This window comes from Podarcis melisellensis, assembly GCF_964234715.1.
Source record: "Podarcis melisellensis genome assembly, chromosome: 3".
NCBI lineage: Eukaryota > Metazoa > Chordata > Lepidosauria > Squamata > Lacertidae > Podarcis > Podarcis melisellensis.
The window spans coordinates 114,052,789-114,072,706 of NC_138530.1; the positions used below are offsets into that span (position 1 = coordinate 114,052,789).

Consider the following 19,918-nt stretch of genomic DNA (forward strand, 5'->3'; position numbering starts at 1 on the left):
GTATTCTGAGGGACAGTAGGATCACATGAAGCTGCTTTATACCAAATCAAACTACTCTCTGGCAGCAGCTTGGCAGGATTTCAGACAAGGCTCTTTTCCAGGACTGATCCCGGAATTTATTACATGCAAAGCATGCTCTCCATGGCTCAGCTGTGACCCCTACCAGCAAATTATGCATGTGTGGTTTTTATGCACAGTCATCTATTTATTTCCAGATCAGTATTGGTCAATATATAGAATATGGTTGCTCCATGAGGGTGTTGCTTGGGGAGCGTTTTTCAGTCCCATGGAGCCTTCCATGGGGCTCAATTTTATCCCCTATGCTATTTAACTTCTACATGAAACCACTGACTGGGATCATTTGGAGCACATTGTCAGCAATATGCTGACGACACACAGCTCTGCTTCTCCTTTACATTTACAGGTGAGGCAGTGGATGTGCTGGGCCCATGTCTTGCCCCAGTAATGGATTGAATGGACTGGATGAGATCCAATAATCTGAAGTTCAATCCGGATAAGACTGAAGCACTGATATTGGGTGGTTCCCTTAGGCCAGATGGGTGGGAGATTGCCTGCTCTTGATGGGGTTACACTTCCTCTGAAGGAGCGGGTACATAGCTTGGGATCCTCTGCTGTCACTTGAGGTTGAGGTGTACCTTCCATCAGCTTTGGCTGGTGGCCCAGCTGTGCCCCTATCTGGATAGGGATAGCCTAACTTCTGTTGTCTATGCTCTGGTAACCCGTTATACATAGGGCTGCCTCTGAAGACGGGCTTGGAAGCTTCAGCTGGTACAGAATTTGGCAGCTGGGTTGCTCACTGGGACAAGACAGTTTCAGCATATACACCAAACGTGGCCCGATTGCACTGGCTGCTAGCTAGCTTCTGGGCCCAATTCAAAGTGCTGGTTTTGACCTACAAAGCCTTAAACAGCTCAGGACCACAATACCTCTCTCCATATAAGCCAGCCAAGACTCTGCATTCAGCATCTGTGCCTCCTCCTTGTGAGGTTATCATCGTGTGCCTCCTCCATGTGAGGTCCGGAGGGTGGCAACACGAGAACGGGTCTTTTATTTGTAATGGCTCCCTGTTTGTGGAATGCTATCCCCAGGGAGGTTTGCCTGGCACCTTCATTATATATATTTTAGGTACCAGTCGAAAATGTTCCTCTTCAACCAGGCCTTTAGTTGATTAATATTCTACAGCTTTTTTAATGTGTTTGTGGGAGTGGGGGATGTTATTATTTGTTGTTTATGTTTTGGCCATTTACTCGTGTTTTTACCTGTGAACCACCCTAAGATCTTATGATGAAGGGCGGTATACAAATTTAATTAATAAATAATGAATAATGATATATTCCACTCTTGGTACTGAACACTGTGAAGGTGAGAAGCAGCATAATAACAATTCTTACTTTTATTCTTTATTAAATTTGTATATCGCCCTTCATCAGTAGATCTCAGAGTAGTGCACGGCATAAAAATATAATATCAAAATACGTTATAAAAAAACAAAAAAACAAAACAATAACTCCCATTATCGCCCACTCTCTCCCACAGAAACATTGAAAAGGATCTAGAATGTTATCAGCCAAAGGCCTGGTAGAAGAGGAGCTTTTTCACCTGGTGCCTGAAGGTATATAATGAAGGTACAAGACAAACGTCCCTGAGGAGAGATTCCATAAACAGGGAGCCGCTGAAGAAAAGGCCCAGACCTCTCGTGGAGGAAGCATGTGAAGAAGGGCCTCACATGAGGATTGCAGTGTCCAGGAAGGTTCACATGGAGAGAGGCGGTCTTCGAGGTAGTGTGATCCTGAATCGTTTAAGGTTTTATAGGTCAAAACCAACACTTTGAATTGGGCCCGGAAACTAACTGGCAGTCAGTGAAGTTGGATCAGGACCAGTGTAATATGCTCCCAAAGGATCATTTTTTGATGTACAGCCATCAAGAGCATGCCTCAGTTTAACCATACTGAACCTGCTAATTTCTTTTTGATTGAAGTAAGGGTTTTTAACAGTATGTCAAATTACCCAGTTTCTTTATATGTGAATGTAAATTAGCGCAAACTGTTTTTGTTTGTGGTGTAGTCATTGCATGCTATTCATATTGGCACAAACACTGCAGGAAAGGACAGCAATTGAAACCTAAAAAGCAGTTTACAGATCAAGTTTGTGTAATGATTGGTTCTAGCCTTTCATCTTTTTCACATGGATAGAAAGTCATACTGGAGCTTCCACTGTCCATATTTTTATGAGCGCATAATGTTTTGATGTAATTGGGGACTATCCATCTCTATGCTCAAGGCAAAAATGATTTAAGTAAATATTGGAAAGATGCTATTTTTAAAAAGAGGCTCCTTAATCCTTTTTGAAACAATGGTCTACAACACAAACAACAGAAAAATTAAAGCATTTCTTAAAGAATATTTGTGACTGCCTTTATGGAGAGCTCCATATTTAATGAAAAGCTTGACTCAAACATTCATATTTCTAAAAACAGAGCCGTTGCAGAAAGAGTTGAGATGTCTTAGGCTGATAAAGTCTTTGAAAGCCTTTTATTCAGAGAAGCAATTCACCATATAAAATAATGATTCATAAAATAAACATGAGCAAACAACTCAACAGCATTTAACATTTCCATGGACTAATCCACTTTCTCTAGTTTGGAGAGGCAAGCACAGAGGGGGCGGCGTAGGGGAGAAATATATTAGACAGTCATTGATTAAAAGTAAAGGGCTTCTAACCTAATGACATTGTCTTTCACCAAAGCTTTTCTGCCTATTCTTCTTTTAAATAAATACATTCTATCCATTTCTGCCCCCTCCTGCGGATTATTTTAGCAAGTGCCTGGCTAGGAGAGAATTCATTGATAATTTATGGAAATATCTACTATAATCCAAGGGAGATGACTTTTTTCCAGCTTTGTGCATCAATAGATAATCAAGGCCTTAAAGCAGCCTTAGCTCCCCATTACCTCAGGCAAAAGAATTCCTGAAAGCATGCCTTCAGGGCACCTGAATTATATACTCCATTAGGAGGGGAAAAGCTTTCTGCATTCCATGTATAACACTCCCCAGAACCTTTCCTGTTTATTTCTGCTATATGAAAGCAGAAACATTAGGAACAGAATCTCCCCCCTCCTCTTTTTTTTTTAAAGTGAAGACTTATGTAGATACAATGGGGAAACCTTTCAAGCAAGAGCCAGATCACCTCCTTTCAATCACAGGCAGTGACCTATCCCAAATAAAAGGTTTCTGTTACATCATTAGCTCAAGCCAAAAACAGCCTTGGCTTAATGCACAGTTTGTTCTTCCTACTGTTTTTAGGCAAATACAGCTACTTTACTCCCATCTGGGAGGGAAATTACACTGCTGGGCTGTAATCTAAGACAAGGTTTTCATTGGAAGCAAATGCTTTCAATCCCATGTAAATACTTTTGCGTGTTCAGAGAAGCTTAAAACAATAAACTCTAGTCCTGTCCGACAGAAGATAAAGGGAGGATAAGAGAAAGAGCAAATTAATGAAATAGGGTTCTTTAGAAGAAATTACTTTCATAGTTTTTAATACATCGTTTAACCATTTCCACTTTAAAAAACAACAACAACCTGGAACTTGATTCTTTGTCAAAGAAAAAAAATCCCAGCTGAAAGTCTAAATAGCATTTCCATTCACTCTGCAATTTGATACAGTCACCTCTGTAAGGTCTCTTGAGAATGCCTTTCCTCTCCTGCTACCCCCTTCCTACATTTTTTTTAAAAAAGATCACCAAACAAAACTTGAAGAACCACTGACCAGCCACATGGTAGCAGCTAAGAACCACATTTGTGAAATGTCAGCAGTGGCTTCATTCTTGAAGTTGACTTCTCCTGCCGCCAATGAAGGCAAACTGAAAAGGTGGAAATAATCATAAAAATGATGCTAGTCCATAAACAAGCTTACAGCCTCATTAGTATAGCAGTAGGCTCCACTGGGTGATTTATGCTCGTTTTGCTGATGCCATGAGGAAATGCCATAGGGCAACTTTAGCCAACTGCTAATGGTTTCTGACAGCTTCTTAGCAACTAGTGCAAGCAACGCTGTGGCGTTTGCTAGTGACAGAAACTGAAAATGTCATATTATCTGTCCATGTGTCACGAAGTCCGTGTGGCAATTAACTAGTAGGCCAGTGACTGAGGGGCCAGAGACTCTTAAAAATGGCCCTTGGCTATTCAAGGGCACTGCTTGAATTTGAGTTGCACATATGCAACATTCTAATGCAGAAATCTGGCTCTCAGTACCATCTCTGTCATGGTCACTGATGAGGCGGAGAATCAACACAATACCTTTCCCCCCCCCTAGAAAGACACTCTCCTTTACTTTCTTCTTTAGATACTGCACAACATTATAAATATGTCTTGATACGATTGATTGTAAAATACCTGAATCTCTGTTTTTGAACACGGAAGGGTGGGTGGGGGAGTGCTAGCTGTTTTTCTGCTCTTTCACAAATTAGTCTAAAAGGATTTGAGATCACTGAAGCAGACTCATTGCCTGTCAAATTGCTAGGAGCATAGGACTCTGCACAGCAACTAGACACTATTTTAAAAAAAATAAAACACACACACCACAAACCTTCTAACAAGCAAAATGAGAGTCTTGGCTCCACATTTCAGTTTCTGAGCTATCAAAACCATGCATATATGTCAAACTGTCAAACCTTTCAGTCTGGCCACTTGTCCTTTCAAATAATATTTAAGAATTATTTCTACAATGTTTTACAGGTCGTGGTCTAGTCAAAGATATTTTGTACTACAGTTCACCCATAGAAGATTTCTTGTGAATCCTGGCCAATCCCCATAGAGCACTGCAGGTGACCTGTGGCAACTCTCAAGATTGTCAGCCAGCTCAGATTTCAAACATGCTCACCTCAAACATCCCAGTTGCCTATTTAAGCACACCCAGGCATTTAGGCTGTGCTATCTTGTTCCTTTCAAGGAAGGATAAAGCAGCATTTATCGTATTCAGGTCATTCAATGAGTCAGGCTGGCCATGTCAGCAGGGGTTCCTCTCATTCAGGTCAAATCTCCACCCCTTCTCTTCCTACAACTTCCCCTCCGCCTCCCCCTGATCACCCCTTTTCTAACCCTCAGCCCTCCCCCCAAAATGACATGCACAGCATCAGTAAAAGACTGAAAAGTTCACTAGAATTCTACTCCTCCACAAAAGCACATTTTATGTTTATCAGTCATGTTCATTTGTTAACAAAATGGTTGAGAGAGCAACTGCACCCATGTCCTGAAATAGTTAATACAAAGGCAATTTTCGCAGATGACATTTTAAAATAGGGTTTTGCATTTCCCATGCCTGAAATACACACATTTGTATAGGTTCTGTATTCTTATCAAACAATGTTAAAATAATTGCATGAACGACTTATCTCACAGAACTCTCCAGTTTTACCAGCGACTGCATTCAGAAAGCTAGCATATAAAGGAAATAATCCTACACACAAGGAAACCTATCATCAGCATGAAAAGAAAAAGTAACTCAACGTAAGAGAAACCACATTGCATTGTCAACATAGTGCAATACACCCACAGACAAATGAGTAGGACCAAATCCAGGATATTTATGCAATCCACTCTGTGTGAGACTGGAGGTGGTGAAGTATGAAAGGGTCAGGGTGCTAGCTCCATTAAGGCACTGCACAGCAAGCAATGTTCTAACAGAAGAGGAATGTTCCAAAAGCACATACGTCCCTTTACCAATTGTGCACTGCTTAGGAAGGATAAGCCAACATAAAATTGGGGCCCATGAGGAAAAATGTTTACCACATGTATATATCTCCTTTAAAAACCTTCACTTCCCCAGTGCTACATTCAAGCCACAAACATCCTCTCATGGAGCTAGCTGCCACCAATTTGTTCCCTGCTAAAACACATGCACAGGGGTTTCTCCCGCCCCCAAAGGCTGCAACCAGACTTGCTCCCATTTGAAAGATGTGCTGTTCAAGTGGATTATGTGAGATAAATTAGATTAAAGTTGCTGGAGAAAATTCAGCTTTACCACAGGCCTGAAAATGACAAAGCACTGGAATTTACAGAGCCAAGGACCACAAGGCACAGAAGGCCACATTCCAGGCTTCAGCTTGTAATGATCCATTTTTAGATAAGAATCTCTATCCACCACTTTAAGCAGTTTGTGGAGAGTATGTGGGGGAAATGGACCAAACAGCATTAGCAAAATACCTACAGAAACTTTTAAAATGCACCCTGGACTGCAATGCTCCATTGTCATGAGAGCTTGCCAAAGCCCTTTAAGCTCACTTCCCCCCTCCTCCCCCTCTTCTTCTCCCAATTTTTCACACTAAAGGTCATTTTAGCCCCTTAGAAGAAGACATTTCGGTAGCACATTCTTTGCTCAAGAATCTAATACAATAAAAGTATCTGCTCTGGCCAGAGACTATTGGATTTTAGATTAGAGTGTTGTGCTCAGTTCCAATGAAACAATAAAAACCACATACAGCTTCTGTTTATGGTCCTTTAAGGTAATGTATGTTTTCCCCCCATTTATTTCTTTTATATTCAATAAACAGAGAGGGTTTTTAAATGTATGGCTATGTTTCCTCTATGGCATGCTTTTTTAAATAAAAAAGAAATAAATTTGATGTTTTCTACTAAGTAGACAACCTTTTTGACTCAAAAGTTTTGATTATTCAGGAGTACTTTTTAAAAAGGCGATTAGACCACTTAAGTACAGACAGGTCAATGCAAGTTTGGCATTTAATTAACATTTGCACCTTTAAATTATCTGCCCTTGAGCCCAGCTCTGTGTGTGTCTCTTTTCTCCTCCTTCTTTGCATACTAAAAAAGCCTCAGATTCTTTCTGGCAACCATTCTTGATTCTAGAGGCTGGTTTCCCTCACTGTAAACTAATGATTACATGATCAAAGTAAGCTCATGAGAAACTAATTGCTGAAATTTATATCTGGGGAAAAATTGAGGACTGACATCTAATATTGTACATATACATTTGTTGTCCCTATTAGAATGTAGACAGCAGGTTACATTTTGCGTTCACACTGTTCATTATTCAACAATTCTATAAACTGATGAAGAACCATCACATGATAAAACAGTAGCACATAAAAAGCAGCATGATGAACTGGGAGGAAACTAGTAAACTTTTGCATGTCTCACTAAACTGAAGGCAGGTGTTGTTTTTAATGCACACAAAAGTCCAAATTTCATTTGAATTCTTGGATTTGAAATGACCACCAGGAGAAAGCATTTGGGAATGCTGGTTTGTATCCAAAGATGCCACCATACAAGCAGTGCTAACCTCCTGTGTGCCACCTCATGCGCATCTTGCTTCCCTCTTTTCTACGAACTGACTCCAAAGGATCAGTGGACCCTCCAGTAGGGGTGGGGGTGTGCGGTAGACACTTTCAGTAATGCCCTATGGCCAGAAAATCACTTTTCGCAATTATCAGTCACATATTGAATTTTGTCAGTGCATCTTGTGATAATAGGACATGTGCATTATACCTGCCCTTTAGAATGGCTTGCATTCTGATATATCATACTGAAGCTCTTACTCAACCATCTGCATTCAAGTGCTGTTGTACAGTTGTATACTACAGCAACCTAAGAAACATCTGTGCAATGCTTGATTTCCTATCACTTGCTAGTCAACACTTGATGACTAGAAGCTAAATGTGTAAACCAGCTGAATACAGTATTTGAACCAATTCCATTGAAAAAGCCTTGTGTTTGAGGTGATATGTAATGTTCTTTCTGTACATTCACCTGGTCTACTTTGAATAAAACTTCATTGAACACCACCCCATAATATTTTTAAACAATTAATTTAATGAGAAACAAATAAGTTTTTCCTTCTGCTAAGAGAACCTTATAAATAAATGCACTGCAATACTTTATAAAAGAGTAATATGTGCAACTTTAATCAAACACTAAAGGGGAGAGTATCTCTGCTTTCTAATATGGAATATCCTTACACAACACATGCTAAATAAAGTGGATTTAAAAACAGTACTATAAGACAAATAAAAGTGCTTTCAACATGTAGTCTGATTCTTAGAACAAGACAAAGAATAGAAGAATGCCCGATGGGAACAATGGAACTTGTTCAGAATGCAGTTTTGTTAGAGATAACACAAGTAACAATGAGCCAAAAAGCACAAATAGGACAAATTCATTAGGTACCGCTTATACTGAAATTGAATTGTGGTTTGGATACTGAGTAAAGAATCATAGAACCGTGGAGTTGGAAAAGACCACGAGCATCTCAAGTATTTATAAAGACAATTTACTGACCTCATAATTTGAATACATGATTCATTTCAAAAGAGAAGAGTAAGAAGCTGCTGCGGCCATGTAAAATGTTAAGTTACCAACTTTTTAAAAACAAAAGGGTGCTTGATCCTGTGCTTTTAACAGCAGCAGAACACAGAGAAACTTTTTCCACTGCTGTTAAAAACAAAAAGGAAAAAAGGAACAGAACCTAAACATTTTCCTCCAAAACATAGCTCTTCCAAATGGCTTATGTGCGTAAAAAGCATTGAGTAAGGACAAATTCAGCAATGTAACTTTGTGCTTAAACTATCCCACAACACAACACAAAACTATCTAGGCACAATTCACTTGTAGCCTACATCTGAGAAAAGAGCCACTGTACAAAACTATTCATTTTGCACATGCAGGTCCTCATGGCAAAGCACTTCAAGGGCATGCCACAGAGGGAAAACAGTATTCTGTGGTCGCCTATAAAGCTCAACCCTTCCACAGGGCCAAATGTGACCAATTTTTTTCTGCCAAGAGAGAACAAAGGCAAAGAATACTGCTGACAACATGTACTGATTCGGTGAGACTTAACAACATGAGACCTGCAACACAGGTGCTTGAGACGCTCCCTCCTTTTCTCTCACAGGCCTGGACAAGGAAAATTATCCATACCTGGGAAAGGGGTGGGAAGAGGGGCCTGCTTTCTACCAGCGAGGATACAGTCACATTGTTCAGCCTGGAGTTTTGCTTTAGGGGCACGATAACATCTCAACAACCTCATTTTCTTTCACTCACTCGAAGTTTACAGTCCCAAGCAGCCTATCAGCGATATGTAGTTAGTTATCAAAACCAAAGAAGCTGAAGGAAACAGGATGGTAGCTTACCCTGCTTCAAAAGTACACTGATTGTTACAACCAGAAATGAGTTTTAAAATGCATGCAGTTTTTCTCTTGAAGCTGTTGCTACACTTTTCGCATCACCAGCAAACCAATGCTATGTTCCCTTTGCTCTAGGCAACACCATTGTCTTCCCCTGCAAATAATGCACACCATGTATAGAAGCTTCCCCTCAGCATAGACATTTGCATTATCTGGCAATAATGAAGCCAATCTCGCACTTTGTTTTTTAATTTCTCAAAACTCTGCAGTTTCAGTCTATCTCCTTTTTGTTCCAAAATTTCCCAATATTTCGGCCATTTGGCCTCCATATTGAGCTTTTTCTGAGCTTTTGCTTCCTTGGGGTTTTATTTTCCAATAGATCCTTATATCTTATCCAGACATTGAACAATGCTTTCCTGACAATATGGTTTTTAAATGCTTTATGTGCTTTAACCTTGTCGCACCACAAATATGCATGCCACCCAAAAACATTGTTAAAACCTTCTAAATCCAAAATGTCTGTGTTCTCAAGAAGCAGCTAGTCTTTCAACCAGCAGAATGCTGCTGTAGCATAGACATTTGCAAAGGACGCCTTACCTGTGTAAAATTGCTTCTTGGCAATATCTGTCACAAACTGATACAATCTGATTCAAACTGATACAAACAAGACATTGTCTCATCCACCTGAACACAAATGAAACTTAACTTCAGCCTCTTGCAATGTTTTTAGATGTGTATGTACACACACACACACACACACACACACACCCCTATAAGTTTATTAATCTACATCAACTCTGTAAATGTACCATTTGATAGATTTTTTTAACACCTGTTTTATGTATGTGAGTAGATTGTTTCTTTGGTTAACTAGAGCATTGTGTGAGTTAACAGAATCAAACGATTCAGAGGAGCCAAACTATCTCCTGATCCGGAGTTAGATTTTAATGTAATTAAAATTTGAATAATATTTAAAAGCATGGGACTAAAACACAGAGTAAGTATGAAATAAGACTATAGATTGCATTAGTTAATTCATACCATATTTCTTTTCTGTTAATCAATTAATTAAAATATTTATACCCCACCTTGCCAAGGGAAATACTCAAGGGGACTTAATGCATAAATTAATAAAAATGAAAATAAAATAAAACAAGCAGGAAATAACGTAAATAAATAGATGCAGCGGCGGGAGAAGCAGTAGAAAATAATTCCACAGTCCACATTAGAGAAACCCAAAGGCTTCCTGAGGAAGTCTTTGCTGCAAACCGGAACAGTGACAAAGACAGATAGAATCTCTTTAGGGAGGCAATTCCACAACCTAGGTGCTGCAGTCAAGATGCGCTGATTCAGCCCCACCTGCCATACTCCAAATGATGAACAGGGACCCTGTTGTTGAACCGAGTACTCCAGTAGGTATCAGAAAAACTCACATCAGATAATAATCTAGCCAATGCATTTTAAACTCGGTCTACTGTGAGGATGGATTTATGCCTGTACAGGTGTTCCAATACATTTAGTATCACATCTAAAAATGACTTATGTGCTAGATCCATAAAGCACATAGTGTTAACTACACTGGTAGTGCATTACAAGAGTCACAATGTTCTGGCTTGCTAACACTCAACATGTATAGAGAGCATAAAAAGTAAGAATCTTGTAAATGAGACATCAACCACCTGCACACAGAAGTGTTTTTCATGTGACAATCTCATGCTTAGACATCCAGTAGCCATTTCAAGGAGATAAATCCTCCAGTAATTTATCTGAACTGGGTTCATCAGGGCTTAGCCCTGGAGCCAATGTTCAGCTCCAGCAACAAGTCTGGGAATGCAAAGGTAATTGTAATGAAAACAACACATCTGCAGAATGTGTTTCTTCACCACTGAGCAGCAGCAACCAGTCTGCAGACATCTGTGATTATAGCCTTAATTGGGTATTATACCCTCATGTCCCTGCCAGCCAAAGCCCCTTCCCATCCACACTTTTGGGGGTGCCTGAAGAAGGAAGCATGCTACCCTGCTATATGTATAGGCTTCACCCCCTATGTACAACCATGAGTTATTTGGCTTCTGTATCACAGGGAAAACCTACAACCCGCCATATGGACCTCTCCTCTATGCATGGATGGCAGAGATCAGGATGGGAAGAAGAGACCTGGGTCTGCTCTCCTCTTGCGCATTGTCATTTGGATGAGCAAACAGCACCCAAGCAGGGATCAAGTGTTAAGGGCCCAAACAGGGGTCAAGTTTCAATCCAGCACCCTGTCCCCAAGTTCATTGCAAAGATCTCAGCTATGCTCTCCTCTGTTGCACCGTGGCTGGAAGCACCTGCCTGCTCTAAAGCTAAGCATGACATGTTATCTCCACTCACCACTTTCTTCTTCCAAGTCCCCTGGCCTGTACATAGGATCTGGAGATTGTGGCATGTCCCTCTGGATTTCTGTTTTTAATTTTGTGCACGAAGCTTTCACTGTTGAAGAAAACCAACGCACCTCTGCTGCCACGCACACCACCTTGCCTCTGTGACTGAAGGGACCTGGGGCCACATAATGTCAGTGCGCCAGCCCCAAAGCATGATTACACCACACATGCATGCCACCGCAGATGTTGGGGGGCTGGCCCTCTGATTTAGAATGGGGGGGCTGGCACCCATGCCCCCCCAAACGTGGAACCTATGTCTGCTGCTGAACTCACGCTTCCCCTACCCCACGGACTCGGTCCAAGAACTTATTCCCATCTTGCGCATTATTAGAGCTGATGATAGTTGAGTGGACAAGGGGATGGCTTTATGAGTTCTGTGAAGTTGCAACAAAACTTGAATAGTTTCAAGAAAGTTTATTTGTTTGTAAATAAACAATCTACAGAACAGAAAATATTAACAAAACAGCATTATCCCACGAGATCATAAAACTGCTGATGGAGTGAACTCTAAACATATGTTCAGTGAATCAGATATCCAAAAATCCCCTTCTCTTTCTGCAGGTTTCAGCCAAGTCCCTCTGAATCAATGGAAGACAATGTTTGTGGAGGGCCTATCACACAGCATACGATGCCAGAAATCTTTAGTTGTTAGAAGTGCATTCGTTGTTTATCCAGATTTTCTGGATGACATCTAAAATACCTTTTAGATTAATCTACGTACATGATACATTAATGAAATGAGGCTACATGGAAGCAGACAGCAGATTAGAATGTGATAAAAAAAAACCCAACAACAGATAAGAAAAACAAATAGATGATGGGAATATAAATAGCTGGTCTCTAGGCTCCCATCTTTAAAATTATGTAAACAGGGTATGGGGGAAATGAATATATTAAAACACACTTAACATTAAAATAAACTGAATAGCAATTAAGAATCGGAAGCTTAAAGTATGCCTGAACAAGAAGAAAAGCAGGAAGCAGAGAACCACTGGCTCAAAAGAACAAGTTTTAACACATTCTCTGCTGTGCATGTTGTTTGTTTTTCTAATCTTAGAAAATTAGGTGTGCAAGTCAAATCTGCCCCCAGGCAGCTTTAACTCCAGCGACCTGCCCTCATTCTGCAGAACACCCTGGGTCTTGCTGACCTTGCCAGTAACACAGAGGTCATATTTTCACATGGATGAACTGATCTTGAACAATTTCTCCAATGTATTAAGTACAAAACAGGCTTTTCTTCAACATCAAGCATGCATGACTTACCCTTGCACCTCTCCCCAACATAACACACGTTTTGGGAGGTAAGGGGTCAAGGACCCCCGCACACTACCTACTAGCACCGAAGTACACATGTGTCCTCTTTTGCAGTTTACCAGGATACGGATACAGAATGAGGTTGTTCTACATTCACTTTTATTTGTTTTTATTAGGCGTCACCTTCAACAAGCCAGGGTCAAAGTGTCATGTAAAGGTTGTTTGTTTCTATTTGCAGTAATTGATATGAGAAACTTGTGGCTGTGATAAATTATGTTTCATAGCACGATAGGAAAGAAAAGCCACTGGGGTGACACAGTATTTAGTTGTTCCCATTTTCAGCCAAAAAAAAATTAAGAAGGGGTAAATTCCAGGCCAATTCCCACTTTCTCATGAATTTCACAGAGAAGAACCATCACAATTTCTTCTGTAGTGTAGTATGTATAAAGACACCATTTTTATTTATTCATTTTGTAACCTACTCTCCATTGTTTGTACAATCCCAAAGTGAGAAACATAAGAATACAACAAGCTATATTTCATCTAAACAGAACTTAATGTAAGAAAATACAATATACTAACATCATAACTACATGTTGAACAAGGGGCAGCACTGTAGTTAAATGCTTGTGAGAATAGCTATGTTTTTACTATTGCAAAGTTAATCTGGAAGCTTCTGAAAGCAACAGAAGAAACCGAGTATGTTCAGAATAGCTAGGCAACCTTGTATTTATTGAGTGGGGCAGCATTTAGATTTGTTTAACCTATTGCTAATGTTCCCCCAAGATAATTTTACGGGTTGGATATCTTGTCATCTGAACCCAAGCAGAATTGCTCTGCACTAGGGAAGGAACTTCAAGTGCCCGCTCCAACCCAAATGGCATATTGTGGATAACAAATAAACTTTTTTTTTTTGTTCTTACCAGCAAATTCACTGGTTCAGATTCATATTTTACTACACCTGTATTACAGTCACCAGTAAAAAATTGTCATGAAGTCCAATCCTCATTGCCAGAGCAAAATATAGGCGTTTAGGTGATGTGAGGTTACTCTAATCCTGCCATTACAACACATACAAGTATCAGTTGGCCAGACCGGAATTATTTCTACTACAAATTGTTGTTGCTGTTCCTATACCACCCTTCATTTGAAGAACACAGGTTGGTTTACAATATAAAAACACAACAATACGCAACATAATAACAAACAACCACACACACACACACACACCCCAGTTTTAAAGGCCATAGTATTCATTATTTCTGTCTGACCTTCTTGTGCCCTTGTGCTATTCAGGGCACCTTACAACAATTTACAATCCACAATCCATTAAAAAAGTAACAATTGCAGAGGAAGAATGTCTTCACCAGCCAGCAAAAGACAGAGTGAAGTCTATCCACATTTCATGGGGCATTCCATTGTACTAGTTTAGCCACCGAGAAGGCCCCGTTATTTACAGAAGCATCTGTTTTGGGGACATAAGCAGGATGGTAGTGGAGGAGGTATGGCCTCAGGTATCCTGGGTTCAAACCATTTAGGGCTTTAAAAGCAACCACAAACACATTGCGTTGTGCCCCAGTGCAGGCAGTACATGAAAGGTATAACATGGGTTTAATATAGGCACACACACATATACAGACACTTGATGCATTGCAGACCTGCAGCTTCTGAAGGCTCTTTTAGGCAGAGCACTAGATGAAACCTTTGGTACTTCAAAACTAATTTTTCAAGGGGAGTGCAACCCCATTAAAAATAGGTTGAATCCCTATTCCAGGAGCACATCTGTCCTAAGTCTCAGTTTCTTAGCCCTCATGCAGCCCATTACCAAGCAACCATGCTGCAGCATTCTTCAGGTTCCAGGTCAAGCACAATGGATGCCCCACGAAGAACGCATTGCAGTAATCCAGTACTGAAGCCACCAGTACTGGACTACTGGTCACACTGGTCCAAGAATGGCCACAGTCATTTTGGTGCTTCTATATGATGACATGGTGCTATATAGCCAATCAGATCTAACTATGTGGTGATATTACTGAGGAAAAATAAAGCCCTCTCACAGAATGGAGAGAAGAAAGGAAGCATATTCCCATTGCCTGTGCACATAGATCATACTCCCTTACCATGCAATGCTGATGGTTTCATTGTTTATTAAAACTGCATGGTAATTTTCACCCGAGTCTAGTTCTATTTAAAGGATTATTTGAAGACAGACTGGAAATGGGAATCTGCAGCCTGGTTGCTTTGGTAACCAGGACCCATTCCTTCTTCTCTGGACACCTACTGCTTTATAGTCTTGCAAACGTCTTCCCAAAAAAAGGTGTGGAAATGTTCATGTCGCATGCCTTCCCACTGTGGTTCAGCAGTAGTAATGCTGTGTCCCAGGCAGTCCCAAGGGACTGGAGCTTCCTCACGTTATTGAGGTGATGCAAAAACTTCTGTATGCTAACAAGTCAACAGAGGAATGGAATTTCCATATGCAGTGGTACCTTGGTTTAAGAACAGCCCTGTTTACGAACAATTCGGTATATGAATTCTGCAAAACCGGAAGTAGTATTCCAGTTAGCAAACTTGACCTCAGTTTATGAACGGAAGCCGAACGGTGGAAGGGCACCGGCAGAGGGATGCCTCATTAGGGAAAGCGCACCTCGGTTTAAGAACGGCTTTGGTTTAAGAACGGCCTTCCGGAATGGATTAAGTTTGTAAACCGAGATACCACTGTAATAATTAATGCAAAAGGCATAGGAACCATAGGAACTGGGCCTCAACCCTTAAACCACCTTCATCAGTGAGCATTACTGCCTAAACAAGGAAGAATCTATAGAGCTAATCTATGGAGCTCATTATGAAAAGGGGGGGGGAGCAGCTTCATTACACTATGTAACAGCTTTTGCAAAGTACAAAATAGGCAAATTTTGTCCTACTGCTCAATATAAATGAATTATAAATATGTGGAATGCAGATGCCAGGGCAATTTCCTCATATGCAAATTTAAATAAGGAAGAGGGGAAATGCCTAATTTTTTATTGCTATAAAATTACAATCCATTTCCAGTTACAGATAGGTAGCCGTGTTGGTCTGCCATAGTCAAAGCAAAAAAAAAATTCCTTCCAGTAGCACCTGGTATCTGAAGAAGTGTGCATGCACACGAAAGCTCATACCAAGAACTAACTTAGTTGGTCTTTAAGGTGCTACTGGAAGGATTTTTTTTTTTTTTTGCTTTAATCCATTTCCAGGTTATTTATAATAGGTTTCAGATTTTGGGGACAGGAACTAATTTCCCTGCTATTCTAGTGTTCTGAAAGGTTCAGTCTAGTTTCTAGGAGGGGACAACACCAGTGTCATTCCTTCCATATGACCATAAGCTTCTGAGCAGCACTGGAAAGAGCATGGGACAATGGCCTCCACATCAAGAAAGGTAACATGATAAAGGACCTCTCAACATGACAGCATAGGGTAGATTAGTATGTGGCTAATCATGAGATGATTAATTCAAATCAGATGGGCACTGCAATAAGAGGATGGCTTATCTATTTCCTCTTCGAGGTGTAAGAGTGCTAAAAGCATCATCATCCTGGAGGGAAAGGTTGTGAGGGAACTCTTGAGGATGGGCCATAGCTCCATGGTACAACATCTGCTCTGCATGTATAAGGTGTTATACAAATTTTGATGATGATGATGATGAAAATGGCCTCAGTTTCCAACCCTGGCATCTCCAGGTAGAGCTGGGAATGTCCCCTTTCTGAAATCCTGGAGATCTGCTGCAAGTCAGTGTAGGTAATACTGAGCTAGCTGAACCAATCAATGGTCAGACCATGTGCCTAGGGTCATTCATAAACTTAAAATACCATGTTGAAGAGGAACACAGAAAACAAGACTCTAGACTTCAGAAAAATAACTAGACCTCTGCCCAGGAAATCTAAACACAGAACATTGTGAGAGGGACATTCTGCATCAGAGCCATGCTAGCATCCTAACACAATTATTAGCCCTGAAGGACTATCAAGTTCAAACATAGGGACAGAACACTGCCTCAAATTTCATAAATGTAGATGCAGATATACAAAACTGCAAACATTTCTAAGTATTATGCACATTCACAGTTTCTCAAAGGGGCATTGTTAAAGTAAAAAGTTTAATGTGCATGAAATGTCATTTTTGTATGCACCGGTTAAAACTTATGTAAAGGTCTGCATTTCCAAAGCAGAGAAGTTTATATTAAGCGAGAGGTTCCACTCTAGGTGAAAGCAGAAGGCTAGTGTTTTTCTCAGAGCAAGAGAGGAACCTTGAGAAGTCAGTGATGGTTAACGGTAGCAGATGAAGTTACCAGTAAGTTCCGCAATGATGAACAACTTTAGTTTCTCTCTCTGGGACCAAAGAGAGGAAAGTTTACTAAACTGTATAAAGGCCTGAACCACATTGCCTGCTAGTTAAGTGCAATGTGTTATTTTGGATTTTGTTCTTTATGTAACTAGCATTTAAAACTGTTCTGCACTAAAGCTTTGAAATTCAGTCATGGGGTGGAAAGCTCATTTATTTCTACAGAAGGTCCAGATCAGGGATTATGCTGAACAATTCTAACAGACATATCTTGAATTTAAATACTCATGAATATATAATATGGTGATAGTTTGTTAACGGGATGATGGGGGAGAAAGGGTCACTTTTCATTTTAAGTCAGAAATCAAAATACAATTACTTCATCTCAGCAGTAGAACAATATTAATAAGCCCCAGCCTCTCAACATCTAGTCTTTTCAGAGAGTTAAAAAGCCATGTTCCTGTTACCTAATTTTCAACATCTATAACTACAAAAGGAAAAGAGAGAACCAGAAGTGTCCTTAAATATACCGTATTTTTGCTCTATAAGACTCACTTTTTCCTTCCTAAAAAGTAAGGGGAAATGTGTGTGCGTCTTATGGAGCGAATGCAGGCTGTGCAGCTATCCTAGAAGCCAGAACAGCAAGAGGGATTGCTGCTTTTACTGCGCAGTGATCCCTCTTGCTGTTCTGGCTTCTGAGATTCAGAATATTTTTTTTCTTGTTTTCCTCCTCCAAAAACTAGGTGCGTCTTGTGGTCTGGTGCTTCTTATAGAGCGATAAATACGGTAACTGAACATAAACCCGGGTTTATTTCAGAGTGGAAGCAACTGTAATTATTACTGTATTTTACATTTAATGAAGATTTTTAAAAGAGTGAGCATTTGATAGGTCACACAATGAAGCAGCACTTTTAAGTTTCTTTGAAATGAAAGAAGTTAGCTTTGGCTTGATCATGCCAAGCAAAAAAGAAGAAGAAGAAGAAGAAGAAAAGAGTTGACAGGCTAAATTTAAAGAAAAGCGGTTTAGCAAAAGCACGTTGTGGGTGAAGTAATGTTTTTTTTATTTTTAAATGTATTGCCCACCCTTCACTAGCAGGTCCTAGGGTGGTTTACTATTTTAAATTCAGAATTAGAAACTGGTTAAAACAAATTACAGTCCCAGGAATAGGGTGGGTCCTGAAAACACAAATCTCAGGTGTTAACAGATTTTACACCAGCCTCTCCAAGTCTCTTCACGGTACTATTAGTATACTAGTATATTTTCATCCTTTAAGAATATTTGTTAATTAAAATCCTTTTGTGAGACAGTCAACTGACGTGACCAAGGTTTTATATCTGATCAACAGTAGAACTGGAAATGATTATTTTTTTTACTCTCACCCATTTTAGAGCATTCTTGCTAATCAACATGAGAAAAATAGTATTGCATTAAATATTTATATTACTTATAATATAGTGCATTATTTATGTACAAGCAGCATGTGTCTATGTGTACGGCTGTGCACTTAAGTAAACCTGTAACTCACATACAATGAGACGCTGTACATTGAAAACATGCATTTACAAGACTTCACTCACAAAAACATCAGAATCATAAAAGAACAAAACCAGACTTATATTTTACTTCCAAATTAAACAGTGCCTGAGCTTGAATAAATGAAAGCTAGTCAACTTGAGAATAAGAAAGCGTTCCCCCATACAAAGCAAGGGAATAATTTTATTTTTCTTTAACTTTTTAAAATAACTTCTTGGCAGATAACCAGGGGTTGGTGTTGGGAAGTGGGTGCTAAACTAAATTTAGCATCCAGAAACAGGAAACTTTTAACATGGAAAATTGAGGTTTAGGCTTTCTGTGGCAAGCAGTGACCTGGAGAGATAAAAATGTAATAGAAGTTGTTTAGGAATAGACATAATGAGCTTCCTGCCAAACTTAACTTGCAAGAGCATGTGCGCTACTGTGATATGAACCAACCATGTCATTTTGCTCTTATTTTTCTCTAAATGCATTTGTTCATAAAACCACAAAAAAAGTTGTGAAAGGAGTCGATAGAAGGCTTGTCACCTCTTGTTGCCAGATCTTTTATTCTATCAAACTATTTTATCAAGTGCTTTCATCAGTGAAGCTTTTAGGCTGTTTATTCACCTCTCTTTCTGAGCTGCCAGTGGTATCACATTACACTATGAAGCAACAAACCATCTTAGAATACTGTCTCTGCATCAGTAGCTAAAACCAACATGATGCTTTTGAGCAAAACTTGGGCAAGTGATATTGTATACAGTAGATGCACTGTTGCAGGCACATTACTGTCCTGTTAGTAGCAGTCATGCCATTTGCTAATTTTAATATAATCGCAAGATCAACAGTGCTTACTTTGTCTTCCTTCCCTGCTTTTATCTCAGCTGCCCCTACCAAGCAGGTATCCATGTCAAAGCAGGACTCTTCAGTTGGGGGTTTGTTTGACCTAGGTCACGTAACGGTCAAGCTTTTCGCCAGTTGTTAACACAAAGCTTCCACTCGCCCTCCAAAGCCTGCAACACAGCTTGTTCCATCTACAAACACTCTGCCCACACTGGGAAGATCCATCATTCTCTTCACTGTGAAGTGGTATCAGTGACAAATACACAAACGCTCCCTGGAGTAAAAACTCAAGTCCGGTGGCAGTGTAGAAAGGCATGTGTTTTGTTTCCCTGTTTTTAAAAACATACCTTAAGAATTCCAAACACAAAAGTCTATCCTTCAAAACTCTGCTACATCAATATGCAATTT

At 39.9% G+C, this 19,918-nt stretch overlaps 1 protein-coding gene across 4 annotated transcripts in view; it reads right to left on the reverse strand.

Moving 5' to 3' along the window:
• MEIS1 (Meis homeobox 1) overlaps positions 1-19,918 on the reverse strand; it is a 160,950-nt gene that overhangs the window by 82,656 nt on the left and 58,376 nt on the right. The window lies entirely within an intron of this gene.